Raw genomic sequence first — 25,562 nt, forward strand, 5'->3', positions numbered from 1 at the left:
CTGTTTCTATACGTTTAAGTGATTATGAAATGAAGGATACATTTTCAAGTTAGTTTATAATTGGTTGCCCTGGCTAAGTTCGAAGCTTACTTAATGTTACTACTCTTTTCTTTTCTTTTTTTTCTTTTGATCCTTTGCAAAATAAAGTTCTGACACTACTTACTTTGCTCATGTAGACCGTGATTATTCCGTGAAATTTTAAGTCTATGGATTCCACGCAATTTTGAGGATGGAAAAACAAACACATTTTCTTAACCTCATCCTGAGATGTCTAGAAAGGCAAAATGTTATGACTTACCAATATCCATTAATATTGTTGGTCCAATTTCTCAGGCTTGTGGGACAGTGGTGGTATGGTAGTTAAAAGAAGGCCACGTCCAACTTGTGGCCTCATCTGAGCCATGTTCAAACTCAAAATTCTTTAAAGTCATTCTTAGCAAATTCCAGCTTTATTGAATTATCAATAGTAACTTACTGGTCTTTGAATGCTGTAGACTCATGCTGTGAAATTTTGAAAGCCCTTATTATATGCACAGTGTTTAGGGGGAAATGAAATTCCGCCTCTGTGAATGTGCCATAGAGGGCAATTGCAAAGACATGCAGCCTAAAGGAGCGTTCATTCTGTGGATCCAGTATTTTATTCCTTTGCAGTTGGTACCTCATATAATAGGATATTCCCTTGTGTTGTCACTGGGGCATTTTTTCATTTCTCATTGGCTATTTCCTGCCATCTTGAGAATTCAGCCTAATACCAATACCAGAATGTCAGACTAAGGATGTCTTCCTATCACTGAACAAAAGTATTAGAGATTTGTTTGGGCTGAGGACAGGAGTGGACAGCTGGGAGGCATTCTGGCTAAGGAGGAAAACAACACACTTCTGAACTGGAATGATTGATTGGGAGATTCACTGATCTTTGTTCATTGTAACTTTCTAGGAAGAAAAAAAAGAAAGAAATACCAACCATTTGCCACAACTAACAAAAATGAAGCCGATGGGCTGCTGCCCCACATTGAATTTACAGGGTAGTGATAATTCCAGTTAACTGTAAACATACTTTTAAAAATCCAATTTCTCTCTTCAAAAGGTTTGTAGGGGTTGACTATCAAAAACTTTCTGATCTATAAGTACCAAATATATGGTTGTAATAAAATTCTTGCACTAGGTTAACTGCACAATTTGCTAATAATATTGGATGACACAGTCCATGAACATCACTGGCAGGCTGGATTTTGGCATGTGTACAAAGGTTTTAGTGAACACAGGCTGCCAATAAAACGTGCCTTGCTTACTCATGACCAGGCAGCCGTGTTTGAGAGAGAGAGATATATACATATATGCATACACACATATACCTATATACACACAGTCCAGACGCTTCTCTTGATTTCTTGCAATCTTTCTGATAACTATTTTACAAATGATGAAAACTGTCTCTCTTTTAGCCAGATTTTCTTGGAGTTCCCCTATGTGTCAAATGGAGACAACCAGAAAACTTACCTCGTTTTACTGTGTTGAAAATATGTATTCACAGAACTTGTTAGTTTCTGTGAATGCCTCTGTAATCTCACAGCATAGTCAGGTGGGAGCAAAATCAGATCGGGAACTGCAGTGTGATGCAGGTGTGAATAGTGACCTCAAGGAGCAGCAGAGGAAATGCCCCTTGAACTTTCCTGAGTGAGCTTCCCTCTAAGACTAGTCTATGAAGGATGGCCAGTGCATCTCCGAGAGCGTACAAGGAGTACATAAGATGACTCTTTGCTGGACAAAATTCTTTTTTTCTATTTATTTTTATCTTATCCTTTTAAAATGTATATATTTAGGCATGTTTCTTAATATACATGCATATAATTTACAAATAAATACATATTGTGGGCAATGTTTAAAATAATGTTTACTGATGGGGTCTCAGTAAGAAAAATTTAGATAACATTGCCTGTGAATTTTATATTGTTTTATTTTCCTATCTCAATCCATATTTATTGAATATTTATCAATGTCAGGAAGTTATTTTCTTAATTTGGAATTGAATGTCTTCAAATGAGAATTCCTTTTCCCTATGTCAAGCTAAGAAACAGCGTTATGGCTGGCACCACCCATGAGCCTCAGATTGTCTTTTCTTAGAAGAAGCACTGTTCATATCTGCTGTGGTCAGGGTCCGTTTCTTCAGGCACGAGAGCTGCTGGGGGAACAGAGCATTGCTCCTGACAGGCATGCTAGCTGTCTGCTTTAGGGAGATCCAACAACAACCAACACATGTTTGCCCAAGGAAGGAAGTGGACCTTGTCATCTCCAGAGTCTTTTGGAAGCAGATCTCTTGAAGGTAAGCAGATAAGCATGGAGCTCAGGCTGAAGGTCATGGAGATCCATCCATGCACAGGACTTCCATGAAGGTCAGGGTAGAAGGCCAATGCCTGTTTCAGAAGGAGTGAGGATCCAGAATACTGAGGCAGGGGCTCTGGTCAAAAATGGAAACCCAGCTGGAAGTGGGACACAGGCAAAAGGTTAGGGTTCTTACCTTTATCCTTCATTCCTACCTGTTGAAGTATGTTGAGAGCTTCCTTGTTCCAGGAAACAAGCTAGATATGGGTACAGTGGAGAGGAAAAGGGAACATAACCCCTCCTATCTCAGAGTTTACCTCTTAGAGGGAAGTCAGGAATTAGTGAAATCTTCATGCTAATAAACTAAGAAAGAAGTCACCTAATTCCATGAGGACATATAATAAAGAAAACTGGCCCATAACTTTGTGTGGGGAAATGGGTGCTGAGGTGTCACCATATACCACTGTTTTAATATGATGGAACTTTTAGACTAATGTAACAGTCGTTGTAGAAAATTGTGACCCTAAATCATGGTACCATATCTTCTGTGATTACATAATAATCATTTTTTGTGTATATTTGTAAGAAAATAGAAATAAAAATAAGAAAGGCCACAAAAACTATTTATAGGAAACTAACATTGATTATTTACCCAACAAATTGCATATATTTCAGCATTAAAAAAGAGATACATTTCCTCTTCTCAGAAAGCTTACATTGCAGAGAGATAAACAAGAAGCAAAAAGGGGCTGGCCCGGTGCCTGAGTGGTTAAGTTCATATGCTCCACTTCGGTGGCCCAGGCTTCACCAGTTTGGATCCTAGGCACGGATCTACACACTGCTCGTCAGGCCATGCTGTGGTGGTATCTCATATAGAAGAACTAGAAGGACTTATAGCTAGGATATGCAACTATGTACTGGGGCTATGGAGAGAAAATTAAAAACAAGAAGCAAAGAAACAATATGCTTCTCAATGTGGATAAGTGCCTGACTGACAGAGTGATGGGGATGAGTCAACCTGGAGAGTCAAAGGCTACATTGAATTGGGTGATCAGGGAAGGCCTCTCTGAGGAAGTCACATTTGACCTGAGACCTAAGACTTAAGAAGGATTCAGGTGCCAAAGCATTAGAGCAAGAAGTTTCTACACAGAGCAAGAGCAAGAGACTACGACATCCCAAAGGTAAGAATAATCTTGGCTTGAAGAATAGGTATCTAAATGATCTATAGCCCTTCTCTGTATCCTTTGTTCCCCTCACCTTTAGTCTTTCTTTCCTATGTTTGGAGGAAGGGCAAAAGGTCAGAGGTACTGACGTCAATACTGACAGAACACCAACCACCAGCCTGGGGCTCCATCAATTCCCAGGAAATAGGGTATAACTGGTCTATGAGTGGGGACAAAACCAAACCTGTAAGTGGGAGACCAACTGGTTTTACTTTCAGAGAGTTAGAGAGCCAAGCAAAACATCCCAAGCTGAAAGTTGTTCTGACAATTTGAAAGAGTTATGTCTGGAACAGCATCATGTCTAACCTGGACGGCACATCTAGTTTGATCGGGTAGAAGCAGCAAAAGTGTTTAGAAATCCTCCCTTTCCACAGAGAACAAATCCAATGAGAGCATCCTGCCAACTTAAGGGCAGAATGAGCTAAGTGGCTTGAAGATGAATGTGCTGATGAAAGTGCTCTGATGAATAAGGGGGATGCATAGAGGGAATTCCGTGTTAGCAGCTTTTGAACCACAGGAAATCAGGCTTTTGATTTTTAAAAGTCCCCAATTTATTCCAGCATTTGCTACCACCACTTGAGTAATTCCAAAGGATGCTGCATCCATCATTACAAGAAATGCTGGGTTTTGATAACTGGAGAAGGATTGCTGATTTTTTTCAAAGTGCAAAGCTGTGAAAACCTAAGGGTTATATTTATCCCTTTCATATCTCTGCTGACAAGCAACATGGGGCATGTAGAAATAGTTTAAAATGTTCATGTTGAGAAAACATCGACCCTGCGCGATACACTTCATATACGCCATTCAATGGAATGTTGCTTTTCAGCAAATTCCTCTTCTTCCTTCTAACCTTTTACTAATTTCCCATTAATATCTGATGTTTTTTCTTTTCTGTTCTACATTTAATTTGATTCTTCCCTACCGCTAGGGAAAGATAACATCTATAAGTTCTAAATGGCCCTGTTCTTGCTTCATGTGTGTTAGCGTGCATGCACACGTGGACTTTGGTGTTAGAGGCTCAGACACATAATAAGTCCTAAAATTGAGATAACTACTGAGGTTTTCTGACTTTCAATTTCCTCTCAAATAAATCATGAAAAAAATACTCTTTGCAGAGCTTTTTGGGGAGTGTAAAAATTATCTATTTAAAAGGACTAACATGGATCAAAACTCAATGAGTCAAGATATGCTAAAGCGTTGGCTATATTGTTTAATATGACAATGAAAGGAGATGTCTAATCTGAAACTTTACATAAATTTGGGGTTTTATCCTCCCTTACATTTTTATTTTCTTCAGGATCTAATGTCTACATAATCGTTGAGATTTTGAAGCCTCATAGTGCCACGAAGGTGGGGAGATGTTCTCCTAAGATATGTGTTCCAAGAGCTTTGGTTTTTGTAGACAAATAAGGCTTCCTAAAGTAAAATGAAATCTGGGATTCCAGGAATATACAAAAATAGGACATTCTATCACTCTGTGTCATTCTAAAACTTTTGCTTCCCAACTATACAGTTTCATATCCGATCATAATTGTTCTGGAATTGAAGGTGCAATCATGACAGAGATGAATCCCAGAGGTAAATCTGCTGACCCACAGGGCCCCAGTGCTAGAATTCTTCCCTAGGAAGAGAAGAGATGAGCATTCATGTTCAGGCAAAGAAATCTCTTCCAAATGTTCAAAACCTATGTTTAGAACCTCACTGACTCAGTGGGAGAAGATTGTGACACAGTAATTCGGAAGGGGATGTCAGGTACAAAGGGGCCTCTCTTACTTGAAATCAGTCATTTCTCTTCTTGTTCACACAGCCTTGCTGTTATTATCCATACAAACTAGATAGCTATCTAAATATTTATATATATTTCTCTACATCTATACCCAAAACCCTTTACTTTCAAAAATGCATCTGCCACGGTCAAAACTACGCAAAAAATCTGGATCAACTTGGGAGGGAAGATGGCTCTAGCAACAAAGATGAATTTTGCTCCAATTTAATTCTCCTTACATTGAATGAGTATACTCAGCCCTGTGGTAAGTACTAAGGCAGGTAGAGCATGAAATGTAAGAAACAAATCCCAACTTTGGGGGCACAATGCAGTGAAAAGAATAGGGTATTGGAGTTCTTAGTCGTGTGTTTAAATTCTTGATGGGTTGCTCTGCCATTTGATAGCTGACTAAGTTGCTACATCTGTCTGTGCCTCAGTTTTCTTATTTTCAAAATGGAAGGATGATAATACCAACACTATTGAAGAATGGCTGGGAAAATAATGGCTATAGTTCCTGTCACCTGGCATGGGCCATGTGACTGGTGCTCCTCCAAAAAGACACTCCTGTCTGTAATTGTCAGAAAACTTACAATACAAGCAGGCCAACTCCCTTAGAGATTATCAGGGGAAGCTTCAGTTGAGTAAAATGTTTGTAACTCATAGGTTCTGCTGAAGATGGCACTGGTGATGGTACCCTCCCTTGGCAATGTCTTGACCATGCATTGGTTCCTCTGTTCCTTTCTGAGTTCAATTTCACCAGCCTTCTCAAATTGGTGAGAGACCAATACCTTTTCAATAGATTTCTTTCTGCTTGAATTAACCAAGGTAAATTTCTGTTATTTGAAATCAAGAGCCCTGACTAGCAGTTACATAGCTACATAAATATTGGATGCTTACCATTTTCCAGGCTTTGTTCCAAGTGCTTTACAAGTGTCACCTCAGTTAACCTTTGTGACGACCTTATGAGAAGGCATCATTATTACTTCCTTTGTCAGATGAGGAACTTAGATATCCAAAATGTTGAGTAACTTGAAAGGTCACAGAGATAGAAAGTGGTGGAGGAAGCTTCGAACTCAGATATACGATTCCAACATCTGCGCATTTAGTCAGTACTGTGTCCCTCCCATGGCAGTGTCAGATGTGATTATCTCTCAGAAGTATATAATACAAAGGAGTGGAACCTGCATTTGATACTAGAATTGTCCAACACCAGTTTTTATGACTTTTTCTATAACAAAAGTCAGCTAAGGTGTTTGTGGTCTCATGGGGTCATAGAATAGCGTTCACAAGTTGAATCACAAATCCTTTTGATTAAAACCTGTAAAAAATTACATGTTTGGGAATTATTCTGTAGATAACTGTATACATTACAAATCTACTTATTAACTCAAAGAGATCATGCTCACAATGATTCACTTGGTGGGAAAAACAAGCATAGCATTCTATATTCTCTAAAATATTGTAAGAAATGCCAAGATGCTGAATACTAGAAGCTGAATAGTACTTGTTAGCATGAAGTCGATTCTGACTCCCAGTAACAATGTGTACAGCCTGCTCGGTCTTTTTGAGCCATCCTCCCATCTTCTGGTGCTATATCAGATAATGCTCCGCTTAGCGTTTTCATGGCCAATTTTTCAGAAGAAAGTGGCTAGGTCCTTCTTCCTGGTCTGTCTTAGTCTGGAAGCTTTACGGAAACCTGTCCATCATGCATGACCCTACTGGTATTTGAAATACCAGTGGCATAGCTTTCAGCATCACAGCAATAGGCAGCCACAACAGTATGACAACTGAAAGATGGGTGGTATGGTTCCCTGAATGGGATAGGGGCTGAGGCCGTGGTGGTGAGAATGCTGAATCTTAACCACTAGACCACCAGGGCTGGCTTGAATAGCAGTAGTCATTGATAACTAGAAGTTCCCTAACCATTCATATGGATGAGACAGCATTAAGGAATAAGGGTCTCGGGACTGGCCCTGGGGCTGAGTGGTTAAGTTCACATGCTCTGCTTTGGTGGCCCAGGGTTCCACAGGTTCAGATCCTGGGTGCGGGCATGGCACCAATCATCAAGCCATGCTACAGCAGCATCCCACACAGAAGAACTGGAAAGACCTATAACTAGGCTATACAACTGTGTACTGGGGCTTTGGGGAATAAAAAAAAAACAAGAGGAAGATTAACAACAGATGTTAGCTCAGGGACAATCTTCAAAAAAAAAAAAAGGAATAAGGATCTCAATTCTGCTATGAGGAGATGGAATAAAGTGACCTCCAGGTTCTCTTTCAGCGCTAATGTTTCATTGATCTACAGGAATACCATGGTCTCAGTTTCAACCTGGCCTTGCTAATAGCTGCAAGTTTCTCAATTCTAAGGGATGCATCTTGAACCTAACTGTGTGTAGGTGGACCAGGAAATAGTCAAGGGGCCTGAGGAGACAAATTTAATGGCAATCTGCATTCCGCAGCACCCACTAATAACCTCCATGTTGAAAAAAGACTCCATTTCGCTCTCTTTGGTATCCTCAGTATCTGTAACAATCTCTTTTACATAGTAGATGATCAACGATTAAATAAGTATCTGATGGATGAATTAAAAAGGTATTATTGCCCCCCTTTTTGTCCAGTTTAATCCAAGTATTAAAATCTCTCTCCTTTAGCTCTCTTTCCTTTACCCTCAGGGAATATTGAAAGAATTTATTGAAAGCATTCTATGGATGACACACAGAGACAGGATTGAAGTCATGAAGAACACTTTGAACTCAGCTTAGAGTGAGGAACATAATAACCTAGATCACCAGACTTTACTAATAGTAATAATGCTTTATATTGATATAGTACTTTAAAAACACTTTCTAAAAACTCACTTGATTCTTGTAGTTGCCCATGATTTTAAAGATGAGGAGATGAAGATGTAGCAGGCAAAGCGCCTTATCTAGTTAGGAAGTGACGAATGTCACAGCTTCAAGTCCAATACCATTTTCCGCTGCATTCCTCTGCCTCTCTGAAGTGAGGAAAGTTAACAGAGCCTTCCCCTTAATACTAAAGAGATGTGTTCTGAAGTTGACACTGAACTATACAGTGTTGAAAATGTTCTACAGAAGTCAACAAAAGTGAATTAAGCAAGATTCTGGAAACAAACACCAACATCTGTCTCTATCTCCTTGAGGAAGCTTTACAGACATGACCTCTACCATGTCCACTAAGATTTTTCAGGTTCAGTCTGGAGAATGGCTTTGGTAATTCAGTGACGTATTTTTTTTAATTTTTATTGAGTTAATGATAGGTTACAATATTGTGAAATTTCAGTTGTACGTTATTGTTTGTCAGTCGTGTTGTAGGTGCACCCTTCACCCTTTGTGCCCACCCCCCACCCCATCTTTCCCCTGATAGCCACTAATCTGTTCTCTTGTCTACATTTTTAAATTCCTCATATGAGTGGAGTCATACAGAGATTGTCCTTCTCTATCTGGCTTATTTCACTCAACATAATTCCCTCAAGGTCCATCCATGTTGTTGCAAATGGGACGATTTTGTTCTGTTTTATGGCTGAGTAGTATTCCATTGTATATATATACCACGTCTTCTTTATCCATTCATCTGTGGATGGGCACTTAGGTTGCTTCCATGTCTTGGCTATTGTAAATAATGCTGCAATGAACATTGGGGTACATGGGACTTTTGGAATTGCTGATTTCAAGCTCTTTGGATAGATACCCAGTAGTGGGATAGCTGGGTTGTATGGTAGTTCTATTTTTAATTTTTTTAGGAATCTCCATACTGTTTTCCATAGTGGCTGCACCAGTTTGCATTCCCACCAGCAGTGTATGAGGGTTCCTTTTCTCCACAACCTCTCCAACATTCATTACTATTAGTTTTAGATATTTTTGTCATTCTAATGTGTGTAAGGTGATATCTTAGTATAGTTTTGATTTGCATTTCCCTGCTGATCAGCGATGATGAACATCTTTTCATTTGCCTATTGGCCATCAGTATATCTTCTTTGGAGAAATGTCTGTTCATGTCTCCAGCCCATTTTTTGATCGGGTTGTTTGATTTTTTGTTGTTGAGTTGTGTGAGTTCTTTATGCAATATGGATATTAAGCCTTTGTCAGATGTATGACTTGCAAATATTTTTTCCCAGTTAGTGGGTTGTTTTTTTGTTTCAATCCTGTTTATTCAGTGACATATTTTAATTACTCATTCAACAATTCAATAGATATTTATTCAATGCTTACTAGATGATAAGCATTCCAGGCCATGGAAGTCTGTCACTATAAGGTCATCTCCCAGTTTAGGAGACAGTGGGCCTTTGGACTAAGTGAAAAATTAGTAAGATCATGATATTATTGAATATATTCATACTGGATGGAGGATCTGAGCCTACTCTAGATTCCTACAATACACTGGGATCTTTTCCTATATGTTAGACATAAAAATAAATGCAATTCATAAAGTCCTGGGATGTGTTCTAATGGTGGTCATGTTCATTGTGAGCTCTCCAAGGGCACGTACAATACCTTTCATCTCTGGTAACACACGGTCATGCTAAATGCTTACTTAGCACCTAGCACATGCTCAACTGATGGTTGTCAAATGAATGACAATGAACATTGCAACTCAGCTCTACAGAAAGAAAAGGAGGCAGGGCTTTGGGAAATATTGAGCACCTCTGTGTGGCCACATTCAGGAGGAACCATGTGTGAGTGTGATGTGGTTCTCTCACTTTGAGAACGTTGTGCTTTCATTGAGAGGTCAGACATTTAACGACTAACCTTACTACGAAGCTGAAGAAAAGGTGCTAGATGTATATATGATACTCAACCTACTGCCAATAGCATATTTAGATGGCAAGAATTATTTTAGGCAATAATATAGACTATATTTTGTGAACATATCATATATGCAGAAAAGCAAAACAAGAATAAGATAGTACACACTTTCAGATTCCAAGTGACAGAGCATTGTACAGATCTAGCCTGAGATTAAGCCTTCATTCATCATCTATGAACTCACTGGTATTCGTTGAGAGTCCATTATGAGCCAGGGGTGTGCTATATCCTGAGGGTTTAGATGTAAATCAACAAGAACCATGGGGCCTGCTTCTTCTTGTATAAAGTTTAGTGAGAGCAACAAGTATTGAAACAATAATATCACAAATTAACTCATGATTACTAACTCTAATCAGTGCCATAAAAGAAAGGAAAGGATGGAATAGGAGAAAAAGATGAAAACTCACATCGGTTGAGGAGAAAGTTTTTCTGAGGGAGTGCTATTAGGACCAGAGCCTGAAGCGTGAGTTCAACCTCTCCGGGGGAAGAAACATGGAAAGAAATCATTCCTGGTAGAAGCAGCAGAATGCGCAAAGGCCCTGGGTGGAAAAAAGCTAAGCAAACGTAAGGCTCAGAGAGAAGGTCAGGAGGCTGGAGTCTACAGAGAAATGAGGTGAGTGGTCAAGGTTGCTGTAAATATGGGTGGACATAAGGAACTTCAGAGATTAAGTGGACTTGCTTCATTCATTCATTCAATCATGAATGTATTTGATAGCAGTAATTTTTCTAGTGTCAAGTATCTGAAAAACATATAAACTGAGAGATATATTATTTATATCAGTAATCTTTAAAATACTACTGCTAATAAGAAGAAGAACAGAACAAAGAGGTATCTTTCCATTTTGGGGGTTTGTACTGAAATTGAACTGTTTTCCCCTTGCAAAGCTTGGGCATGACCCCGGCTCGCATCCGAGGAGAGTGGGACCACTGAACTCTCTCATCGTGATGGTCATCGTGTTCTCCAGGGTGGCTGAGCTTCTAATACAGAGGGGAGAAAAAGGCTTCTCCCTTCTGTGTGTGACTGAGCTCTCCATGTACCTCTGTCTCGCTTATAAATATCACAGGCAGCCACCGAGTTACTGCCTGGTTGAATGATCCCCTTTACAAGCCTCTGTCTAGGTTTTTGAGTAAAGGTTTCCCTTATTAATTTTACCAGCCGGCATTCACTTAGCATTTGCTTTGAGGCGTAATTGACAGGCAGGATGACACCCGCCTGAGAGAGAGCCATAAATCAGAAATAATTTCCAAAATTGGCTGAGGGGCGGAAGTGTTGAATAGGCAAATACAGGTAAAAATCTCTTTATTAGGGCTGACAGGGACAGCAAATGTCAGCGAAGTGTTTCCTAATGTACCAGGAGAGATTAATTTGGGGGCCCTTCCTGAGCTGATGTTACGTTGTATGTTCTCTAACAAGTGCACCTCGCGGGGCTCCACAGGAGGGGAGTGGCAGGGCTGTAATTGAAGAAGGGGCTGACTCCGAAAGGCGGGGAGCTCTGTTCCTGTAGCATTCTCCTGCTCCTAGAAAATCACTCTTCTGCCTTAGACTCTATTTGCATTTTGCATCTTTAGTGGAAAAGAGCTATAAGTCATCATCCAAAGAACTTTGCAAGATAATGAAGCCAAACGAGGTGTCCAAAAGGAAAGAACTAATCCACTGCATGGTAGCGAAGAAAACTTTTACAAAAAATGGGGATTTGGGAAGGTAGGACTGAATATGTGTATAATCTCCTCCATTATAAAATAATAATATGAACTAAACTCACATCTTGGGGGAAAAGAAAAGTACCATTTTTTCCTTCTAATTTCAGTTTCATGGAGATTCTGGCATAGATCCTCTTCAACTCAGCTTCTTTGACCTCTCTTAAAAGGACAAAATTTGGTCATTCTGTAAACTGTGTACACAGATGCTTGTGCTGTAATTTCTTTTAAAAAACATTTGCAGTGCTTTTTTTCCTTTTCCAGATATCTATTTAAAGACGTTTTCTAAGTTATAGCTGACAGCAGCAAGATGAAAAAATAGAAAATAGGATGAAAATTATATGCTGGGAAAAATTACATACCAGTACATGCTGTAAAGTCTATACAGTAACAAAATAGTAAATTCCATCCTAGAAGTTTCCCATCCTAACAGTTCATAAAAGAGATCAAGCTAGTGAGTTTATTGCGTAGATGAAATTAAGAAGACTTAGTTTTAGAAAACTGAGGAATGAAGATGTTTACTAGCTAGCATCAGGAGTATAATGATATTTTTGAGGACCACTTCATTGGGCAAGCAAAAAATCCAGATAAGAAAATGCTGAGCAGATATCAGTTGTGTGTGAGACACTGTACTAGATAACTTACATATTTAATCTTCACAAACTCTGCAAGGCAGTCATTGGTATCAAACTCAGTGCAAGCAACAGAAGCTCTAAATAACAGTGATTTCAATAAGACAAGATGGTATTTGTTTGAAACAAAAATACGTATAGGTGAGCAGCTCAAGATTGACACCCTCTGCTCCTCAAACTCCCACCAGATAAGTAACCTCTCAGCCCATTCTTTTTCTCCCCTGGGGGTGTGGTCCTGTCCTTCATGATCCAAGATGGCGGGTAGAGCTCTAGCATCTTGTTTATTCTGCACATCAAGATGATGAAGAAGGAGGCAAGGACGTGTGTCAGCTCTTTTTTCAGAAAGATTCTGGGAAGCAGTTATGTGACATTTACATCTCATTCATCTGAAATGAACTGCAAGAGAGTCTGGGATTACAGCTTTTATTCTGGGTAGTCATGTGCCCAGCTCAACCAGGGCTTCTCTCACTATAGAGGAAGGCAATGCATACTGGGAGACAATTAGCAGTCTCTGGCATAATATTATTTTCCTCATTTTGCAGGTTAGAAAACAGAGTCTAAGGGAAGTAAAATAACTTTCCTTAAATTAAAAACAGCTAGTAAGCAATTCCAAAGCCTGCATTTTTCTCAATTTGCTATAAGGCATAAAAAGAATAAGAACCAACCCAATTAAATTTTTTACACTGTCAATTAAATTCAGTCCAATCCAACTAATTCTAAAAGCTTATATCTTGTGCTTGCCATAAGTAAGAAACTATTTTAGGCATAGGGTGCTGTGCCGGCTATGAGATGATTTAAGGAACATAAATATGGATGAAAATATAGATACATTATATCCTTTTAGTGTGTCTATTGATGGCAATGAAATGAAGTGGTGATCAAAATATAGATATAGGCGAAATCAGAGGCTGATTCATGCGGAAGTTGAGGAAGCTTAGACCTCAGGACTTCTCACTTGCTTAAGCCTTCAAAGGCTCAGGAAAGCGGTCCAGCATTATGTTACATGATCATCTGATTTTATAAAATTTGCAAAAGACATTTTAGACATAATGAATGGGTTAAGACTTCTGTCTCTTTCTTCTTTGACTTTGCCTTTTTCAAGTTTCCCTTTAAGTCAAGTAGAACCTTGGAGTGGCCTCCGTTATTTTCAAGACTTACCTTAGGGGATGAGCTGGAAATCTATGTAGTCTGCATTTGTCAGGATATATTTACATGGTAGACTCTTACTTCTATGCATAGTTAATCTACTATTAGCAGTCCTGGTATAGGAATGCCTTCAGGTACACTTACAAATAATCAAAAGTAGTGAATCGCATCACTACATTGGGAAAAAAATCAGTATTGGTGATTTGACATAAAACATTCATATTGAGGGAGCTACAAAAGATCCATTACTAGAAGGAAGCAAACTGGTTAACGAGTGATGTCAAAGAGCAGTTCACTCCTTAAGAAAAACTGAAACGCCCTGAAATTTTATAATTCATGTATGAAAAAAGAAACATTTTCCCACATTTGACAATAATTCTAAACTTTGACAAGAAATTACCAATAATAACAGTTCTGAAGTTTAAAACATTTTTCCAAAATTCGGTAATTTCAAAACACTAATTTTCACCAACAAGGTTAAAAAGAAAAAGCAAATTATTTTTCAGATTTCTCTATAGAGGTAGATGTTACAAAGCTGTTGTTACATGAAGAGGCACTCAAACAGTATCTAGACAAAAATGTCGAGGAAAAATATAATAGAGGCACCAGGCTGTTAACTTGAAAATTTATTATGGTGACATTCTGGATTTTGTGTTATTTGTGGCATTTGTTACCTTTTTAAATTTGCAATTTATTGTGACCTCTTTCATTTTAAATAAATATTACACTTTACACCTGATGCTGTATTAACTTTTTTTTTCCTGTAGAGGAATCTCAAAATTGTCAAAGCTTCAAGGTTAATAAAATTGGTCCACTCGTAGGTGTAATTAACTACAATACAAGTCAGAATGTGACTTTCAGGGCCCTTGGTAGCTACTCAGTGGGATGAGGATTTGCGAGTTTGGAGGAGCTGGGGCAGTGATGAATTACTCTCCGCGGGGAAAGCATGTTGAAGGGAGTATCCAGAGAAGAGAAAACTGAAGCCTGCAAGACTGAGTTAGAGAAGTGAGAGGGGGCAAGACGTGGCATCTGACAAGCTGAGGGGGAAAAAAAGGTTTGGGAAGAGATCCTAGGATTACATTTCTGTGCCTTGCTCAGTGTAAATGTGTTCTCCATCTTTCCCGTGATTCTTCGGTAAAAAAAAAAAAAAGAAAGAAAAAATTGCAGTTCACCAATGCTTTCTTCCAAATGGACTCTTTTTGGTGAATTCAAGGGGAAAACACAGCAGTATTCAAGTTTGGTCTCTTCATAAAACTGAGAAGAGGGTGGTGCTAGATAAAGCAGAAACAAAAACCATGTTATAGAGGGGCTGGCCTGGTGGCTCAGCAGTTAAGTTGGTGCATTCCACTTCGGTAGCCCAGGGTTTGCCGGTTGGGATCCTGGCTGTAGACCCACATGCTGCTTATCAAACCCTGCTGTGGCAGGCGTCCTACATATAAAATAGAGGAAGACGGGCATGGGCATTAGCTCAGGGCCAATCTTCCTCAGCACAAAAAAAAAAAAAAAAAAGAGGAGGATTGTCAGTGGATGTTAGCTCAGAGCTAATCTTCCTTAAAAAGAAAAAGATCCATGTTATAGAAACAAAGGAGGGAAATTTGAGAAATGTAGGGTAAATTTTGTAGGGGAGACATTTCTCTCTGACCTAAAGGTTTTTATTTACAGAAATAAGCACTCAAACAAGCCAAAGGAGGTTATAAAAGGGGATTCAAGATCATGTTTATTTCTATAGGCTGCTTCCTTTTTTAGGAAAAATTAACCTTTAGCATTCAAGCCTGTCAATCTTACCTCTTTGCCCAGGTTTCAGTTAATTTCAAAATGTAAAGGTAAATGAAAAAGACATATGTATTTGGAAAAGAACATGTATGGCATTATTTAGTGATTTTACCAGTTGTTACAAAAATTAGAAAATGTTTTCTTTTTTGAACTACATTGTGATGCTGTGAAAAGGAAAGAAAATGAAAGTTAGAAACATGTAGTCAACACATCTACTAGAATGGCCACAATCCAAAACACTGACAATGCTGGGGAGGATGTGGAGGAACACAAACGCTTATTCATTGCTGGTAGGAATGCAAAATGGTCCAGCCATTTTGGAAGACAGTTTGGCAATTTCTTGCAAAACTAAATATACTCTTACCATATGATCCCACAATTATGCTCCTTGATATTTACTCAAATGAATCAAAAACTTATGTCCATACAGAAACCTGCGCAGAGATGCTTAGAGCAACTTTATTCATAATTGCCAAAACTTGGAAGCAAACAAGATGTCCTTATAGTGAATGAATAAATAAAATGTGGTGCATTCAGACAATGGAATATTATTCAGCACTAAAAACAAATGAGCTAGCAAGCCATGAAAAGACATGGAGGAAGCTTAAATGCATATGATTAAGTGAAAAAAGCCAATCTGAAAAGGCTACATACCATATGATTCCAAGTATATGACATTCTGTAAAAAGTAAAACTATGGGGACAGTAGAGGGATCAGGGGTTAGGGGTGAATAGGGAGATAACGGAGATTTTTAGGGCAGTGAAAATACTCTGTATGATACTACAATGGTGGATACATGTCATTATATACTTGTAAAACCTGAAGAATAAACATCGCCAGGAGTGAACCCCAAGAGTGAGTCCGGGTAAACTACAGACTTTGGATGATAACGATGTGTCAATGTAGTTCATTGATTGTAGCAAATGCACCACCGTGATGGGGGGATGTTGATAATAGGAGAGGTTATGTGTGTGTTGGGGGGAGACACAGGGTACATGGAAATTCTCTATGCTTTCCATTCAATTTTGCTGTGAACCTAAAACTGCTCTAAAAACTAACGTTGCTTAATTAAAAGCAAAAAACAAACATCTAGTCATAGAGTCATTAGTTGGAAGTGTAAGATGAGGTTGGGCTAGAAGTTCTATTTACTGGCTGCTGATGATAGTGGCTGATAACCTTCTCGGAGCATAGATAGTGGTTCTTTCTGAAAAATAGATTTCCAGGTAATTTTGTATTGTCTTATCAATACTTTCCATATTTTTCTAAATTTTCTGTAATAATCATGTGATAATTTTATAGCTTAAAAATATTATTAGAGAAAAAGGCAATGAAAAATACTAATAGCTGTTAAGTCTAGCTGATGGCATTATTGGCTTTATTCATGTTTGTTATGTATATTTTAAACTTTTCTAAACTGAGTATATGTCACTTAAAATTGCAAGACTAAAATAAGAAAAGATATGAGTGAAATAAACACTCCAAAATATTATCAATTATAATAATCTGGAGAGTAGGAATATGAGTGATTCATTGGATTCTCCCACAAAACAAACACATTATCTTTAGAATAAAAAATCTGGAAAAAAAAGGTAAAAGTTTTTTTGCCTCTAACTTTTTAAAAAATCAGCTTTGTTGAGGGATGATTTATATGCAAAAATGTATATCCTTGAAATGTAAAGTTACATAAGTTTCAAAAAATGTTTGTAGCTGTGTATCCACTGCTCCATTCAAGACGCAGAACATATTCATCCCCCTGTAAGTTCCCTTGGGTCCTCCGTTCTCAACCTCCCCCACCACCAAGAGGCGACCACTTGACCTCCATCGTTATAGCTTACTTTTACCTGTTGAACTTCAAATAAACTTAAGCATACTCTGTGTATTCTTTGGTGATTGGTCTCCTTCACTTAGCATAATGCTTATAATTTTTATATATGTTTTTATATATATTATTGTGGAGTAGTATGGCATTTTATGAATAGCTAGTTTGCTTATCGATTCTTCTGTGGATGAACATTAAATAGATTCACCTCACCCTCTCCAGTTTTTGCTGTTGTAAATAAAGCTACTGTGAATATCCATATATATGCCTTTTTTGAGGACATTGGTTTTTAATTTATTATTTTTATTTTTTTATTTGTTTATTATTTTCAGGAAGACTAGCCCTGAGCTAATACCCACCAACAATCCTCCTCCTTTTGCTGAGGAAGATTGGCCCTGAGGTAACATCTGTGCCCATCTTCTTCTACTTTATGTGCAGGACACCTGCCCAGCATGGCTTGATAAGTGGTGCATGGGTCCACACCTGGGATCCAAACCAGTGAACCTGGGACCGCCGAAGTGGTCCCAATAGACCACTAGGCTGGCCCCATTGGTTTTTATCTTTCTTAAGTAAATATCTAAGAGTTGGAATCGTTTGTCCATGAAGTAGGTATATATTTACCTTTCCTGGAAACTTCTAAACAGTTTTCAAAAATTTCCAAATGTGCCGTTTTACACGGCCACCACACTGTAGGAGGGCTCGAGGTGTTCCTCATCTTCACCACTTCTTAGCATTGTCAATCTTTTTAGTTTTAGCCATTCTGGTGACATGATATCTCATTGTGGTTTTAATTTACATTTCCCTCATGATTAGTGAGGTGAGCACATTTTTTTACATACCTTTCAGCTTCATATATACTTTCTTTTGTAAAGTGTGAAGTGAATGTATTCTCCCTGCCTCTGATTTGCCTTTTGTTTTTTTTTTTTTTGCTGAGGAAGATTGGCCCTGAGCTGTGCCAATCTTCCTCTATTTTGTATGTGGGCCACCACCACAGCATGACCACCAAGGAGTGGTGTAGGTCAGCACCTGGGAACTGAACCCAGGCCACCGAAGCAGAGTGCACCAAACTAACCACTAAGCCACAGGGCTGGCCCTCTGACTTGCCTTTTTATTTTCTTAATAGTATTTTCTGAAGAGCAGACATTTTTTCAGTTTTAATGAAGTCTAATTTGTAATTTTTTCTTCTGTTGTTAATGACTTTGTATCCTATCTAAGAAATTATTGCCTACTTCAAAATCACAAACATACTCTTCTATTTTTTATTTAGATGTTTTAAAGTTGTAACATTTATATTTAGGTCTATGCTCCATATGAAATTAATTTTTGCATTAGATGTGAGGTAGTGGACAAGATTATTTTTCATATGAATATGCAGTTGTTCCAGCACAGTTTGTCAAATAGACTATCTTTTTCTTCTTTGAGTTATCCTAAAAACTTGGCGGAAAATTTGTTGATCGTGTATGTGTGGATCTATTTCTGGACTCTCTATTTTTTTCTATTGCCTATGTCATCTTGATTTTTATTATAGTTTTATAGTAATTCTTGAAATCAAGTAACAAAATTTGTCAATTTTTTCCTAATTTTCAGAATCATTTTAGCTTTGCATTTAAATACAAATTTTAGAATCAGCTTGATAATTTCTATTAAAAACAGCCTGCTGAGAGTTCGATTCAGACTGCATTGAATTTATACTTTAAGTTGGGGAAAATTATTCATATTAAGAATAATGAATCTATTGCTTTAGTCATTTCAATTGATTTATCTTTAAATTTATTTATTAGTTTTCAGAATACAAGTCTTGCACATCTTTTGTCAATTTTATTCCTAAATATTTTGGCTTATCTTGACATTGCTGTACATAGCAGCATCTTAAAATTTTATTTTCCTATTATTTGGAAAGTATTGCTATTATATAGGAATGCTGCTAAATTTTATATAGTCACCTGGAATCCTGCAATGCTGCTATATTCTGTCGCTCATTAATTCTAGGTTTTGTATTTTATTGGTAGTTCCCTTAGGATTTTCTGTGTAATAATTTTGTTCCCTGTGAATAATGACAGCTTTCCATTTTTGTTTCAAATCTTTATGCCATTTCTTCCTTTTGTTGCATTGCTTGCACCTTTAGGAAAAATGAAATAGAAGTGATGGAATGGACTTCCTTATGACATTCTAATTAGATGGAAGCATTAACTGTATCACCATTAAGTGAAAATTTTTATGTGGACATCTCTTTATTAGATTCAGAATATTCCTAGTTTTCTAAGAGATTTTATCATGAATGACTGTCGAATTCTGTCAAATGATTTCTTCTTCATCTATTGAGATAATCATGTAATTTCCTTCTTTATTCTATTAATGTGATAAATTTAAATTAGCTTTTGAATGTTGAACCAACCTTGCCATATTGGATAGGTCATATTTAAACATTATATATTATCATTTTTATATATTGTTGTATTCTATTTCTTAATATTTCGGAGTTAGGATTATGCTGAACTCATAAACCAAATTAGGATGTTTTCCTCCTTCTTATTTTATGAAATATACTGTGTGACATTGGTATAATTCTTCCTTAAATGTTTGCAAGTACTCACTTTTGAAGTGTTTGAAGTTCTCTTCTCATCTGGGCCTGGAGAGATTTTTGTTTGTTTGTTTGTTTTTTGTTATTATTTTAATCTTAACTTTACTGAGGCTTGCCTTGTTTCCCAACATATGGTCTATTCTTGAGAATGTTCCATGTAAACTTGAGAAGAATGTGTATTTTGCTGTTTTTGGATGGAGTGTTCTATATATACCTATTAAGTCCATCTGGTCTAGCTTTTCATTTAATTCCACTGTTTCCTTGTTGATTTTCTGTCTGGATGATCTATCCCTTGATGTGAGTGGAGTGTTGAGGTCCCCTACTATTATTGTGTCTTATTTTAGGTTTGTTAATAGTTGCTTTATGTACTTTGGTGCTCCTGTGTTGGGTGCATAGATATTTATAAGTGTTATTTCTTCTTGATGGAGTGTCCCTTTGATCATTATATACTGCCCCTCTTTGTCTCTCTTTACCTGTCTTATCTTGAAGTCTACTTTGTCTGACATAAGTATTAAAACACCTGCTTTCTTTTGTTTGCCATTAGCTTGAGATATCATCTTCCATCCCTTCACTCTGAGCCTGTGTTTGTCATTGGAGTTGAGATGTGCTTCCTGGAGGCCGCATGTTGTTGGGTCTTGTTCTTTGATCCATCTTGCCACTGTGTGTTTTTATTGAGAATTCAATCCATTTACATTTAGGGTGAATATCGAGATATGAGGACTTAAAACTTCCATTTTATCACTCATTTTCCAGTTTTCCTGCATTTCTCTTGCTTCTTGTCCTGTGTAGTTTGGCCTACCAATAGAGTTATGTAGTTTTTTATGTTGTGTTTCTTTGTTTTCTCCTTATTTAAAATTTGTGTATCTGTTCTGCTTTTTTGTTTACTGGTTACCCTGAGGTTTGTGTTCAAGATCTTATGGGTAAGATAGTCCCTTTTCTTATGGCCTCTAATTTCCTTAGACTAAATCGATTCAGTCCCTCTCCTCTTCCCCTCGTAAGTTGTTTTTCTCACATCTTATTCCATCTTGTGTTATGAGTGTGTGGTTAAAATGACAAGATTATCTGTTTTTGGTGTTTTCCTTCCCTTTGTCTTTAATGCTATACTTGAGTATTAGTTATCCTGCTCTGATTCTGTCTACCTATTTAACACCTTACTCCATGCTTTGTAACCCCTTTCTTCCTTTTTATTTTTTTTTTTTTCAGGTATGAGGACCTTCTTGAGGGTTTCTTGTAGGGGGTGCCTTGTGGCTACAAACTCCCTTAGCTTATGCTTGTCTGGGAAAGTTTTTAAGGTTTTTGTCTTTCAATGATTTGAACATCATTTCAGTCTCTCCTAGCTTGTGAGGTTTCTGCAGAGAAATCTGCTGAAAGCCTGATGGAGCTCCTTTGTAGGTTATTTTCTTCTGCCTTGCTGACCTTAATGTTCTTTCTTTGTCATTCAGTTTTGCCAGTTTAATTACTATATGCCTTGCAGTAGGTCTTTTTACATTGACATGTTTAGGAGATGTGGCAGCCTCTTCCACGTGGATTTCCTTCCCTAGGTGTGGGAAGTTCTCTGCTATTATTTCTTTGAACAAGCTTTCTACTCCAATCTCCTTTTTGAATACCTATAATTATTATGTTGTATTTCCTAATTGATTCAGGTATTTCTCAGAGATTTCTTCATTTCTTTTTAGTCTTAGTTCTCTCTCCTCCTCTGTCTGGAGCATTTCAACATGTCTACCTTCGATTATGCTGACATGCTCCTCTATGATGTCCACTCGAGTGTTCAGGGAATCCATATTTTGTTTTATTTCTTCCATTGTGTCTTTCATCGCTAATATTTCTGATTGATTCTTCTTTATAGTTTCAGTCCCTTTTGTGAAGTAGTTTGAACTCATTGAATTGTTTCTCTACATTCTCTTTTACCTTGTTGGGTTTTTTGATCATAGCTGTTTTGAATTCCTTGTCATTTAGGTTACATATTTCTGTGTTCTCAGCACTAATTTCTGGGTACTTGTCATTTTCTCTCTCATCTGGAGATCTAATATAATGTTTGATATTGCTAGATGGAGTGGCTCTGTTTTTTCGCATCCTGATGTTATTAGGTCACAGTTACTACCTATCATCACTGGGTGGGGGTCAAGAGCCATGTATTCTGAGCCCTCTGCCTTCAGCCAAAATCCCAGGGGTTGGAGCAGGGCCTCAGTAGGTGGGGGAGGGGTGCTTTCTCCTTGGAGTTTTCTCCCTCTGCTCTCTTTATCTGCTCTCCTTGGTTGTTGGCTTGATAAGGTCACCCCTCCCCCACCCCCAGTGAAAGCTTTTGCCCTGGTAGAGGGCTTCCCTCTAGGCTGCAAGGGCACTTGGGATTTCTTGATGTTCCCGAGAACAAACATCCCCTCCCTTGTTCCTTCCCTCTCAGAGGCCTCCTGCCGTCCTGATCACAGTCTTTACGGAAGGGAGCCAAGTTATCTCTTACCCTGTTCCACCTCCTCTGAGGGGCCTCCAGCCTCTCTGCCATCCATCATATGGCTACGTGGGTCTCTTTGACGTTTTTTTGTGTTGTATTTGGATGTCCTCTGTTGGGTTATGAAGGTTTTTCTCCTTGTATATTGGAGGGGAAATGTTTCCGGGAAACTCACTCCCCCTGATATCACTCTGTTTGTTTGTTTCTTTGTTTTCGGGGGCAGGGGGAATGAGAAGCTTTTAAATTTTACATTTAGCATTTACTACTTTAATAGATATAGAGTGCTATGGACTGAATGTTTGTATCCTCTGAAATTCATATGTTGAAACCCTAACCCCCATTGTGGCTGAGGGATTTGGAGACAGGGCTTCTAAGAAGTAATTAAGGTTAAATGAAGTCATAATGGTGGGGCCCAGATCTGACAGTATTAGTGTCCTTATAAGAGGTGCCAGAGTGCTGAGGAAGGGCCATGTGATCCACAGCAGGAAGACAGACATCTGCAAGCCAAGAAGAGAGCTCTCACCAGAAAATGAAATGAGCCCACACCTTGGTCATGGACTTCTACCCTCTAGAACTGTGAGAAAATAAATTCTATTGTTTAATCCACCCAGTCTGTGGGATTTTGTTATGATAGCCTGAGCTGGCTAATACATAACACTATGCAAATTTTCTATTTCTTTCTGTTGACTATTTGAAAGGTTGTACTTTTCAAGTAAATTGTAAATTTTACCTAGGCTGTTGAATTTATTGGCAAAACTTATTCAAAATATCTCATTATTTTCTTTTTAATTTCTATAGGATCTGTAGCAATTCCTCCTGTTTCATGATATTGATAATTTGCATTTCTTGTTTCTTTGATCTAGCAGCAATTTATCAATTTTATTCATTTTTTTCATAAAGCTACTTATCATTTTGATGATTTTCTTTATTATCTGTTTTCTACTTCATTGATTCTGATTTTTTCATTTTATTTCTTTAGTTTCTACTTTCTTAAGGTATATTTTGTTTCTTTCATTATTTTCTTAAAGTGAAAATTTAGATTATAAATTTTTAACCTTCACCCTTTTCTCTTTTAAGTATTTAAAGATATAAATTTTCTCTAAAAGCCATTTTAGCTACATCCCACAAATTTTGATGTGTTGTATTTTCATTATCATATATTTAGAATCATTTCTAATTTCTTTTGTGATATTTTCTGTCACCCCTGGGTTATTTAGAAGTCTATTGTTTAACTTTCACATATTTTAGGCTTTCGTATCTGTTTTATTGTTTCTAAGTTCTAACGTAATTTCATCGATGTCAGAAAATATTTTCTAAGATTTCAACATTTTAAATTTATTGGAATTTACTTTATAGTTCAGCATATGGTGTATCTTATTGAATACTTTCTGTATAATTGAAAAGAATATGTATTCATAGTTGTTGGTGTAATTGTTCCATAAGCATTGACCCTAATTGGGTCAAGTTATTGATCATGTTGTTCAAATCTTCTATATTTGCAATGATTTTTATTCACTTATTCTATAAATTACTTATGATAGAGAGGTGTTAAAATCCTCAAACATGATTCTGTATTTATCTAATTTTTCCTTTATGTCTATCAATTTTTGCTTAATTTATTTTAAAACTCTGTGATTAAATGAGTATACATTCGGGATTGTTTTGTCTGTGTAATGACTTGATCTTTTTTCCATCATGAAGTGATCCAATTTATTTCTAGTAGTAATATTCCTTGTGACTAAGTCCCTTCTACTTGATGTTAATATAGCTACACGAGCTTTCTCAAGCTTACTGTTTACCTGGTATATATTTTTCCCATTTTTTACTTTAAATCTATCCATGATTTTATATTTAAAGTGTATCTCTTGTAATATATCCTTGGGTCTTATTTTTATCCATTGTGAAATGTCTAATTTTCACACGGGATGTGTTTCACCCATTTAATTTACTTATATTTATGTTTGGGTTTAAGTCTGACATTTTACTACTGGTTTCCTGTTTGTTCCTTCTATTTTTTGTTGTTGTTGTTGTTTCTTTGTTTCTCTTTTCTTGAATTCTTTTCTGGTTAATACAGAAATTTTCAGTATTCCATTCTACCTCTTCTATTGGCTTTTTAGATGTACGTCTTTGTAGTATTATTTTAGTGGTTGCCCTAAAGATTACAGTATGCATTCTTAATTTATCACATTCTATCTTGAAAGAGCTTTATATAAGTCTGTGTGTAATGAAATCATTTTATAGAGGTATAATTTCAGTTACACTGCCTCCTACCTTTTGTGCTATTTTTATTACACTCTTTACTTTTACATATTAAAACCCCATACATTGTTATAATTTTTTCTTTAGCTTATCTTTTAAAGAATTTTTGACTTTTAAAAAATTTAAGAAAATAAAGAAAGTAGCCTTTATATTTGCCATTTCTCCAAGGCCCAGAGGACTGTGAGACCACAGACAATGAGGCTGCATGATGGTGGGACCCCTGTGATTATTAGGAAACTGAGATCCTGACAACTGTGAAACTGCAAGTCTGTGGAATCTTTCTGCCTCTACTCCAAGCCTCTGCTTAGTCATCTAAATTCCCCTGTAAGCAACCTGGCAGAGAGGATTCTCTTTTCATTTTGGGCTCCTCCAGATTCAGTCTGCCACGGCAGCCCACAGATTCATCAAAAAGTCTGGTTTGTTTCTTCTTATCTAAGCAAAGACTGTCCTTGCTGATAAGTTTGCTCCTCAGCCCACCTGCCCCCAACTTCAGCAACTGACCAAAGTGTGAATGCATCCTATATTTTTCATTTACTTAGAAAGGTTTGCCTTTCCAGAGTTTAGCTCTTTTGGATTTCTTTGCATCCACAGTTCTTTGATGGTATTAAAGAAAGTATGTGTTTTTTATTTTTTTACTGCTGAGCTGATGATTTCTTGTTATTTCCTAGGGAGCTAAAGTCTTTCATTTCTTTCTATATCCCAGGCAAAAGTGGAAGCCTCTAGAACTTTTTCTTTCTTTCTTTTTCTTTCTTTCTTTCTTTTTTTTTCTTTCTTTCTTTCTTCCTTCCTTCCTTCCTTCCTTCCTTCCTTCCTTTCTTCCTTTCTTCCTTCCTTCCTTCCTTTCTTTCTTTCTTTCTTTCTTTCTTTCTTGTTTCCTTCCTTCCCTTCCTTCTTTCTTCTGTTCTTTCCCTTCTTCCTTCCTTCCTTCTTTCCTCTCTCTCTTTATTTTTCTCTCTCTCTCCTTCTCTCTCTCTTTCTTTCTTTCCTTCGTAATATATGAAATAGATTTCTCTCTCACCCATCTTTCCACAATCCAAGGTCTACCAGTCCTCAAAAGCTCAGTTTAAGTTTC

The 25,562-nt window shown here is 37.4% G+C and overlaps 1 long non-coding RNA gene across 1 annotated transcript in view; it reads right to left on the reverse strand.

Moving 5' to 3' along the window:
• Positions 1–1,079: 1,079 nt before the first annotated feature.
• LOC139041746 (uncharacterized) overlaps positions 1,080–25,562 on the reverse strand; it is a 29,189-nt gene continuing 4,706 nt past the window's right edge. The window contains exon 3 of the long non-coding RNA XR_011497595.1: positions 1,080–2,480. This is a non-coding gene — a long non-coding RNA (uncharacterized lncRNA). The remainder of the gene's footprint in view (positions 2,481–25,562) is intronic.

This window comes from Equus asinus, chromosome 2 (assembly GCF_041296235.1).
Source record: "Equus asinus isolate D_3611 breed Donkey chromosome 2, EquAss-T2T_v2, whole genome shotgun sequence".
Taxonomy (NCBI): domain Eukaryota; kingdom Metazoa; phylum Chordata; class Mammalia; order Perissodactyla; family Equidae; genus Equus; species Equus asinus.